General features: G+C 43.8%; 1 pseudogene; it reads right to left on the bottom strand.

Moving 5' to 3' along the window:
* Positions 1-2,157: 2,157 nt before the first annotated feature.
* On the bottom strand, positions 2,158-10,669 carry LOC101972734 (constitutive coactivator of PPAR-gamma-like protein 1; annotated as a pseudogene).
* Positions 10,670-10,881: the final 212 nt, after the last annotated feature.

The raw sequence follows: 10,881 nt of genomic DNA, 5'->3' as shown, positions 1-10,881 counted from the left end.
AGGGCTTAGGCCTTCTGGGGACTTAGCCCGCCATTGAGCCAGAAACGGAACCCGAAAGCTCTCTGGGAGCTCATGCCCGCCATTGAGTCAGACATCGAACCCAATCGATCACAAAAGAAAAACAAGAAGGAGAAAGTGGAGAGAGAGAGAGAGAGAGAAAGAGAAAGGCGCCTTACTTACCCCCTGAAGCAGTCCATTATTGGGGTCTCCCTGTCCAGCGATGCGCTGTTCCCTGCCAATGCACCAAATGTAAGGGTCTGGCGAAACATCGGAGGGAGAGACCACCCAAGAGACTGACTCCATGCAATTGGCAAAAGGGGATTTTTATTGAGGATCCATTCCAGCGCACTGGGACTCTGTGCTCACTCAAGGAGGGAGAGCAGCCCAGAGCCCAGAGCAAAAGTCAAGCAAAGCTTAAGTACACTTTTTGGAGAGGGTGGTGAGCTTTGCATACATCAGAACAAATCATCATCATGAGGCGCGGGGAAATTGAACAACAACTCTGAGACGTGGTTGGCAAATTCATTGGCGGGAACAGCTCGGGCAGGGGTGATTGGTCATTCCTAAGCGGGGGGGGGGCGGGGGGGACACATTCAAACTGATTGGTTCAGGCCCTGTGACAAACCGCACAGGGCCCTAGGCTAAATTGCTAGTAGGGTGTTGTCTTAACTATCTCAGGAATCTGGGTGTAACAGAGGAACTCAATAATACCTAATCTTTTATATTCAAGCTTTCCAGCTTAGAAACTTTACCCTTTCACAAGGACTCATCATGGGTAAACAGCGTACACTACTTAGCTCTTGCGGGCAGGGGTTGGGGATTTACACCTTATTTCTGATCACTAATGTGATGAAGAGCATCAGAAGTATATGAAAATGATAAGAAGTGATTCTGATTTCAAAGTACATTGTTTGGAAACATTAACAAAAACAACAAAATGATAGAAGTATACCTGCTTCTACTAAATTCTTGATGGAAAAGTTTTCAAGAACAAGCAATTTGTTTCCTGCTACAGAGGGGGAATGTAATTTTTTTTTTTTAGGTCGAAGGTTTTTTTTTTTTTTTTCTCTTTACAGAATTTCATAGCTTGCTAATACGAAGGCATAAAACAGCAACAGAGAACAATAATGCATACAGCAGTGAATACACCAGGGTAATGTTAATATTAGAAAATGGCTAGATAATTTGGGGGGGATTTTAGAGTAAATGCAACAGAGGTCAATAATCACAAAATTTTAATGTTAGAGCAAGTTCAGTCAATGACTAAATAGATTTAACATCTTTTAGAGGTCCATTACTGATTATTAGCATTTTTGTTTTGCAAATGAGCACATACTGGTAAGAATCAAGAAAGGACAATAACATGAATAATATTAACTACACACTTTAAAAATTATGAACCATGTAGAAGTTTGGCTCAAGTATTATACTAATGGACTATGTCTGATTCAAAACCAAATAGTCCATTGATCACAGATGCATGGTATTAATCACGAAGTTTCAGAATACATTATGTTGATTTTGAAAGGTCATTTACATCTCAATGATTTCATATTTATCTCCATTTAATTTTCTTGTAAAGTATGTATGATGTACTGTGTATTTAAAATCAGCAGAATGGCAATATTACTCTATAATTTTTTAGTTTTGATAGTTGCACTTTTTATTAACACAAAAGAACCACATCAACAATGATAAAATTTAAGTAAGAAAGAAAAACTCTGGTTGTGTCTTATTTCTTTCATAATCATAAAAATCAAAGCCTTAAACAAAGCTTCATTTTGAAACAGTAATGCAAAATCAAATATAGTGGCATACATATGGTGCCAAATGCTAAAATTGATACTTTAAGCTATATATAAAAACTGCCAACATTTTTTTTTCTTTATAGCTCAAGAAATACAACTATAGGCTTTTGTCATAACCAGTTTAAACTTTGTGTGTTCTTCATTTTAAATGCTTAAATGCGGGAGTCAAATGACCTTCATTTTCTTTCTCTCTTTTTTGTTTTATTGTAGCACTTTGACTACAACCCATTAAGACTAAAAATATATTGTTTAAATCTCTGATACCAAAGAGGGATCTGAATTTCCAAAGTCTTCATTTTTCTTTTATGGAAAGGAAAAAAATGTACATAACTATAGGCTCTTTTTCTCTCCAGATATTCCTAAATCCTTACCCTTCCAGCATCCTTTGCCCTCTATAAAAAATAAGTTTACTCTTCTTTATTTAAGACATCTGCCTCCAGAGCAGCCTTGCTATGGCAGGTGCTATCTGTACTTAGTGCATTTCAATGAGGATTTGTATTGCACAGTTTAGAGTCAATGTTCAAGGCACTTTCAGAGTGGCTGGGGACTCTGATGTCTCCCACACTTTCATTCATCTGGGGCACTAGCTTCTTTTTGGCCATCACTCAATTTTCAGCCAGGGACCTGTGTGAAGACACGGCAGAGGACTTTAATTCTCTGGATTTTGACTTTAGCTCTTTGGACAATTCTTCCACTGAAGCAGCAAAAGGAAGTGTGCCCTGAATTGCTTCCTGGCTTTTATAACCTCCGCCATAGTGCCTTCCACCTCTACAAAACCTCCATTTCCCTAGGGTGAAAATAACTCCTCTTGGATGCCTGTCGCAACCCTTCGCCGGCAAAGGAAACACGACACAGGATTCTTCTTTCAGCAGTTTACTCAGGACCTTTGAATCATGATGAGAAAACAGAAACAAGAGAAGAAAGCGCGCGTGCCAGCAGTCGATCTGCCCTAGCTTAAGTACCCAGCCTTGCCAATGAACCAGCACTACGTGGAAGAGTCTAATAGGTACAGCGCAGCGGAAGCAGGCCAGAGCCCAGCCCCACAGCCTTACAAGGAGTTGTTTACTTCTAACAACTCTAACCGCTGAGTCATCAGTAGCAGGAAGCCAGCGCCATTTTCAGGGTGCGGTCGCCGGCTCCCAACAGTTCCCCCTTTCTGTTTTACAAGCAACAGGTAAAAGTAGAGGTCCTATCCCACTGTGCAGAAGTGGCTGCATAGTATGGCTCAGCCCTAAGGAGGCACCTTCCCCACATCTGACTCCATATCCGCCGACGCCTTTTTTTGTGGGGCGGGGCGTGGACGCGTCAAACCCGCATGCAATAGGACATGCTTTTCTTGGGACTCAAACCTAGAGCTCCCAAGTGCAGTGCCTTGCCTCTCACCCTGTGCTGTGTCGATCACTTGAGCATGGTGAGCCATGCTTGAGGGAACTGTCCTGCCTCCAAAGCGGCAAAGGCTTGTATGAGCATAAGACTCTGCACCCGCTGCCATTTGCGCATACGAACCAGACACCACAGGCACAATCCAATGGCAAGTACTAGGACCACAGCCAGTGAACCCATGCCTGCTCATTGCTTCAAGAAACTAAAAGACTTAAACAACCGTGATATTACATCTTTCACGGGAGCAGCATGGACTCACATATTATTTACTCTAACAACTTCTTGTAATCCATCCATGGGCAATAAATACCCATGAATGAGTACTTGACTCAAAATGTCCACCTGGTCTTATAGTAGATCTACCCGCTGGTTGAGAAGCACAATGCCACGATGTAGATGTTAATTCATCATAGTCTAAATCTCCATGGTTGTTGCAGCAGTACCCGCAATCTTGTTCACAGCATCAGCAGTAAGCACAGCAGTGGCGAGAGCCACGGCAGCAGTGGCCGCCACAACAGCAGAAGCTGCAACGGCTGCCACAATGGCAGCAGTTATATCAAAGTCTCTTTTGTTTCTTTGCAATAATACAGACAAATTATCATCATCAATAACATTCTTGGAGGTGGTTGTTAAAGAAAAGGTAAAGGTTTTGTTAGAATTAATAAACTGAAGGGGTCAATGAGCCCTGACATCCAGTCCAAGCTGGTGAACTGGTTTTTATAGTTTTACTACGGGGCAACAATGCCGTTGTTGAGGAATAGAAGTATTGGCTCTCAATACCTTAGCAGGAAAAACACCATTGATTACAGTAGCATTACCATTTGAGACCCGAGAACCATCACTATCAAACCAGCCCAAAGATTGATTAACATAATACTAGGTACGGAATCAGAGTAATTAACATGTACAAAGAAATACAATGTGTCAAATAATGAAACAGTAGAAAAGTTATCAATAGCTGCTACAGTATCCATAGGCAAGATTGGTCAATCCATGGTAGCAGAGCCATTAGTAGTGTGAAGAAAGATGGAAGTACACCAGCCTGAGATGTAACTGGCAATGGATATGGCCACGTCTTTACCACCACCCAGAGGAGTCGTTCTGCAGTCCAGACGACCTCATGTCCGATTACCATCAGGAGAAGCATCAAGCACCTAATCTTGTTCATCTTCATTCTTCCTTCCTGACGGAGCTTGAGGAACTTTCCGCACGAGGCGCTCTGGCACCCACAACGGTTCCGTTCGGTCCTGTGGGAAAACACAGACAGTACCTCATGCCCATGCCAGCACGGGATCAGGCACATACCATTGTCCAGAAAGTACATCTTTCCACTTAACGTGCCCAAAGTTCGGGGCAGAGGGCGAACAATGCCTAGTCGCAGCAGAGCACCCTTAGATGTCCAGATTCAAAAAATTAATAGTGAATAGAGCCAGGGAGAGGCGCTCTTTCGGGGTGTGGCCTAAGCCAATTCCCCCTTTTTGTTTTATTAACATTTCTTTTAGAGTCTTATGAGTGCGCTCCACAATACCCTGACCTTGTGGATTGTAGGGTAAACCATGGACAAACTGGATACCCATCTGGTTTCAAAAGGAAGAAAATTGTCGCCCAGTATACGCTGGACCATTGCCCGTCTTAATGGTCTGTGGTAATCCCCAGGCTGCCCAGGATTCCAAGCAATGCGTGATAACATTTCCATCCTTTTCACCAGACAAAGCAGAAGCATGGATAATGCCAGAACAAGTATCTACAGACACATGGACATATTTAAATTTGCCAAAGTCGGGAACATGAGTGACATCAATTTGCCATATAGTTAAAGGCCGCAAACCAGGAGGATCCATGCCCACAGAAGAAGGACGATGCAAAATGATACAATTAGGACAATCCAATCAGGAGGATATCTCATCTGTTGATTGGCAAACCTGCCCTGCCCTAAAAGCATATCTTTATCCCAGGCAGGGCGTCCTGCCGCATGATTTTGGGCGGCCTGCTCTACCGCGCCCTCAAGCATAAATGCTCTCCAGTCCAAATATTTGCCTGGGGAAACACAAGCGCGCACCAGACTAGCCCAATCTGAGGGAGTCATGTAAAATCTGGTAATCCCCTCCACCTGAGTAAGAGTGAAAGCAGCATCTATACCATAAGTGTGAACGGATTCTGCCAAGGTTTTAATTATTTTAAAATCTAAACGCTCATGGTATCTTCCCCTATCAGCGTCCTGAAAAACCGGGTATGCTAGTCCCATGTCTGTATTAACTGTTCTCCAAACCTGTGTATGAAAAGTTTTCCCGGAGCTTTGGACTCCCCCCACATATGAGGGCGATGCAACAGGCACTGCATCTTCTTCTAAATTCTCAACCTCTTCCTTAGAATTAGATTTATCAAAATTAGATTTATCCCCCTTCTCACGATAGGCTTTCATGCTTTGTGTCTCCCTTTTTTTCCTTTTCATTTTTATCTTACATAATTACTGTAACAATATATCAAGATCCTCAGACCTCTCCGAGCCACTTGTGTCCTCAGGTGTTTTTAATTTGGTCAAATCTGGATAGAGCCTTCTCCTATTTTTATTTTTAGGCTTTTTTACCTTTTCACTACTCTTACTCCTAATACTTTCTGTCACTTCGCTATATGACCCCTCAGATTTTTCCTCATGTAGTTCCTCATGTTCAAGAACGGCCTGACCCTCACCCACAGCTTCCTGACATTTACTGTCTGCTATACATTCTCTAACCAATTTCCAAAGTGGTATAATGCCACCCTCTAAAGTACCTTGCTCATTAGCGAAATCCAGATCTCTCCCTAATCTGTCCGAGCTGGGAATCGTAAGACTCCCTGAAAAAACAAACCAAGGAGCCGCTATATAAGCTTCTCTTAAAAACATCCGCAAAGTACTCTGCTCCACCCCAAGTCTTTTTGAACGCAACAGCCCATCCAGGGCCAAAAAATTGGGCTTGAAGAAGTAACACCCATAATGTTTTCAGAACTATGAAGAAAGTGAAAGTACAAAAACCCCGCTCTCTCTTTATCTACAGAGGAGCGTCCTATTCTATTATTTTTCCCCCGTTCTCTCTTTATCTACAGAGGAGCATCCTATTTTATTATTCTTTCCCCGCTCTCTCTTTATTTACAGAGGAGCGTCCCACTATTTGCTTGCGGATTCCCACTTTACCTGGGAACTTACTGGTGCACCACCCTGACTGCTAAAAGTTCTGGATCCTGGGTTCGAGGAATATTCTTCCCTGTACGAGCCGCCAACTGTCGCGACCCTTCGCCGGCAAAGGAAACACGACACAGGATTCTTCTTTCAGCAGTTTAGTCAGGACCTTTGAATCATGATGAGAAAACAGGAATAAGAGAAGAAAGCACACGTGCCAGCGGTCGATCTGCCCTAGCTTAAGTACCCAGCCTTGCCAATGAACCAGCACTACGTGGAAGAGTCTAATAGGTACAGCACAGCGGAAGCAGGCAGAGCCCAGCCCCACAGCCTTACAAGGAGTTGTTTACTTCTAACAACTCTAACCACTGAGTCATCAGAAGCAGGAAGCCAGCGCCATTTTCAGGGTGCGGTCACTGGCTCCCAACCGATGCCCTCTTGCTGGTCCTCCCACAGAGACCACTTGCAATGGGAAGGGCCTTCAGCTTCCATGGCCTTGCCTGCTTCCTGCTGGTGGCCAAACACAGTGCCAGGGATTTCTACTTTCTCTTCCTGAGAAGGTATAGTTTGAACTCTGCCCTGGGACTTGCTAGTCCTGCTGCTGTCACTGCCTGATAAGGCTCCACAGTGTTCCAATGCTACTGCCACCCAGAAGGCATGGTAAGGGTCTCTTGCAACTCTTTCCCCATAGGGGCCACCAAAGCCACAGACTCCTGCCAAGCCTCTGCTCCTGCCCTGAGACGAGGTTTGAGGAGATTGCCCTTGTAAGCTGCCCAATCTCTCATATCACTGGGGAGAATTCTGGTGGAAGTCTGCTTTTTTTCTAAAAGCAAGTCTCTCAGTTTTCTTTCTGCTTTCTGCCAAACTAAACAGGACTCTGTAAGCAGGAAAGCCAGAAGCAGGTCTTTGTTGGCTTCATCTTCAATGGAAACAGCAATTTTGATTTCACCCTTCATCAGGATGTAGAAGATATAGGGGTACATCAGCCACTTCTTGTGCCTGTTCTCGGCCACTCTTAGCACCTCAGGTGTGATGTGGGACAGGGGAGGTGTGGTGATTTCCATGTGGTTCCTGGTGGGCATTGACAGGAGGCAGGGGTTTGGCTGGACTGTGCCCAACTGGCTCCCTTTGCCTTCTACTAGCTGGCTTTCTGAAGAGGCAGTGGCAGAACCTTCTACCTTTGCACAACTTTCATCGTTGTCTGATGATGATGATGTAGAAGAGCCAGGGAAGCAGGCAGAATCCACGTGATTCGGGCTGCCACTATGGGCTGGGTTGATGGGTGAGGACCGTCGTGTGCTTCCCCTCATGAGGAATGTTGCTGTAGTTGTTCTGCTCTGTCAGGTTCTTCCTGTTTGTGTCCAGAGTGAGGGCCGGCTATGTGAGGCTGTATGTGTATAGACTCTGGCCCTGAGCCCTCCAGGGCTGGGCTATTTCTTTATTTTTATGTGGTATTGATGATATAACCCAACACCTTTCATGTGCTAGGCAAGCATTTTCCCACTGAGCCACAAACCAGCCTACATTTAATCTTATTTTTTTTTACTGTTTGTTGTTCAAAACATTACATAGTTCTTGATATATCATATTTCACACTTTGATTCAAGTGGGTTATGAACTCCCATTTTTACCCCATATACAGATTGCAGAATCACATCAGTTACACTTGCATTGATTTACATATTGCCATACTAGTGTCTGTTGTATTCTGCTGCCTTTCCTATCCTCTACTATCCCCCCTCCCCTCCCCTCCCCTCTTCTCTCTCTACCCCCTCTACTGTAATTCATTTCTCCCCCTTGTATTATTTTTTCCTTTCCCCTCACTTTCTCTTGTATGTAATTTTGTATAACCCTGAGAGTCTCCTTCCATTTCAATGTTATTACCCTTCTCTCTCCCTTTCCCTCCCACCTCTCATCCCTGTTTAATGTTAATCTTCTTCTCATGCTCTTCATCCCTACTCTGTTCTTAGTTACTCTTCTTATATCAAAGAAGACATTTGGCATTTGTTTTTTAGGAATTGGCTAGCTTCACTTAGCATAATCTGCTCTAATGCCATCCATTTTTCCCTCCAAATTCTATGATTTTGTCATTTTTTAATGCAGATTAATACTCCATTGTGTATAAATGCCACATTTTTTTATCCATTTGTCTATTGAAGGGCATCTAGGTTGGTTCCACAGTTTTGCTATTGTGAATTTTGCTGCTATGAACATCAATGTAGCAGTGTCCCTGTAGCATGCTCTTTTTAGGTCATTAGGGAATAGACCAAGAAGGGGAATAGCTGGGTCAAATGGTGGTTACATTCCCAGCTTTCCAAGAAATCTCCATACTGCTTTCCAAATTGTCTGCACCAATTTGCAGTCCCACCAACAATGTACAAGTGTACCCTTTTCCCCACATCCTCACCAGCACTTGTTGTTGTTTGACTTCATAATGGCTGCCAATCTTACTGAAGTGAGATGGTACCAGACATCAAACTATACTACAGAGCAATAGTAATAATCTTATTTTAATAAAAGTGTTTCCATTATTTCTACCAATCCTCCCTTTTTTATTTACCCTCCAATCTATGTAACAAGAAAGGCCTGGAAAATGATACTGCCTTATATTAATTCTGTTGTTTGGGGCACTGGATTTTGGAAGATTCGCACCCCTTGCCAAGTTTTTCAGTATTTTTCTGTATACTTTCACTTCTTTATAAGAGCCTGTAACATTTTCATAAAAAAATGCAATCAGTTTCCCAACATATAGCACTATTTTTGAAAGGTTTGGGAAATGAAATGATGAGAAAAGCCCCTGGCATAGTGTGGCTGTGTGAGGTCACACATTGTATTCTTACCTAGAATGTCCTTTTCTTTGCTCTTTACAAATTTCTGCTCATCCTTCAATGCCTAGTTGAATGAGAAGAATTCATATTCCCAGCCAGTCCCTATGCCCAGCCAATTGCACCACTTCTCTGAAGGCTTAGAATCTGAACAGTGACAAAGTGACAGCAGAAAGGCTTACAGTGTGCTCATATAGCATCAGGGTCCAGGAAGGACTATAAAGGGGTTTTGTGCACTGGGATCATCTGGCAAACCCAGCTCCTGGTTATATTGAACTTTGCCATCAGGTTATCTTGACCTCCTCAGTGTCATCTAGTGCATTTTTTAAAGTACCCAGTTCAGTTTGTGCAGTTTGAAACCCAAGTTCCCAACAGCTGCCCTGTCTCCAGAGCACTGAGTCAGGCTGTCAGAATTAACCATAGTTATAGAGAAGTCATAATAAAGAGGCTTTTTTCTGAGACTGAACCTTGAGAAAGATGACCATGATCAGACACCTATGCTCCCTCATTCTGAGATGCCCAAGGCTGGCTGGAGAAGAGATCACAGATGACTCTTGTTTGCCAAGTAGCAGTGCCCATCCTGTGCTGAAAGGATAAGAGAAGTTGCTGAAGGCCACAGAGCTAAAGAAAAGCAAAAGGCCATGCCCTTTTCAAACATGCTGTTTTAACCCTTTTTCGGCTCTTTCACATATAGGGAAGGAACCTTGCTAGTTGCTTGCCAGTGCCTCTTCTGCATTCATAATACACAGACAGTGCTGAAAACATTTTCACCTTTATGCAAATGAAGTATTATCATCAGCTAAATTTTGTAAATGGAGATTCTCTGACTTGGGTTAGCAGAGTGGTTCAAGGTGAACCATTGGAGATGTGGGGTCCAAACTTGACCAGAGCCCAAAGGTAATTGTCTCTTAAACTCAGTGGTGTTACAACCATGGGCATCTCTGCAAGACACCTTTTATTATTTCAGATGGAGTTTTCAAGGAGCAGTTGAGAGGCCAGGCGACACAGGGTGGGTGGTGTAGGAGTGAACTTGTTGGAAAAGCATAGCTAACAAAGCTAACAAAGAAGAGCAGAATCATTTGGTATGCTAGTAGAAATTGGTGAAATTGGGCCAAGCAAGACTTCTAAATTTTCCAGTGCTAGAGGAAAAAACCTGCAATCCCAGATTGTTGAATAAGTCAGTGGAGTATGAGCCACATGGACAAAATGCAGAGGATCAAGTGGGTGAAGTGGACGTGGCTCTGCAGAACAGTGCAGGTAAGAGGCCAAATAATGAATGCAGTCCATGAAAGAAAGTGGAGAGGACCAAGTGGGGCTTAAGTATTGGGCAGAGCTGGTGAGGCAGAGTTAGGCTGAGTGAGGGGAGCCCAACCCATAAGAACAGTGGGTGGGGAGGAGATAGGGGAAGCACGTGGGAGGCAGCACCCCACTCAGGACCCCTTACGTGAGCACAGCCTAGGAATCAGGAGACGCTGTGGTGCAGGAGCAGAGGGCATGGTGAGTGCATCCACAGGAGGCAAAGGGAGTCAGGAGAGGAATCTAGAAATTCTGTGCAGAGTCACTGTGAACCCAGTGAGGAAGCAGGGTCTTCAGGCTCTAGATACAAATGTGACCTCAGCTGCTCCATTAGGGGACTCAGTTTCTCCACTTACTCACTGAGGCGATGGAGGGAGGCTGAAGATGCCACAGTACAGTCTTTCTTGGTTCC

The sequence above is a fragment of the Ictidomys tridecemlineatus genome, chromosome 10 (genome assembly GCF_052094955.1).
Source record: "Ictidomys tridecemlineatus isolate mIctTri1 chromosome 10, mIctTri1.hap1, whole genome shotgun sequence".
Taxonomy (NCBI): Eukaryota; Metazoa; Chordata; class Mammalia; order Rodentia; family Sciuridae; genus Ictidomys; species Ictidomys tridecemlineatus.
The sequence above is the reverse complement of the archived record's forward strand: the minus strand, read 5'-3'. Positions and strand labels throughout refer to the sequence as shown.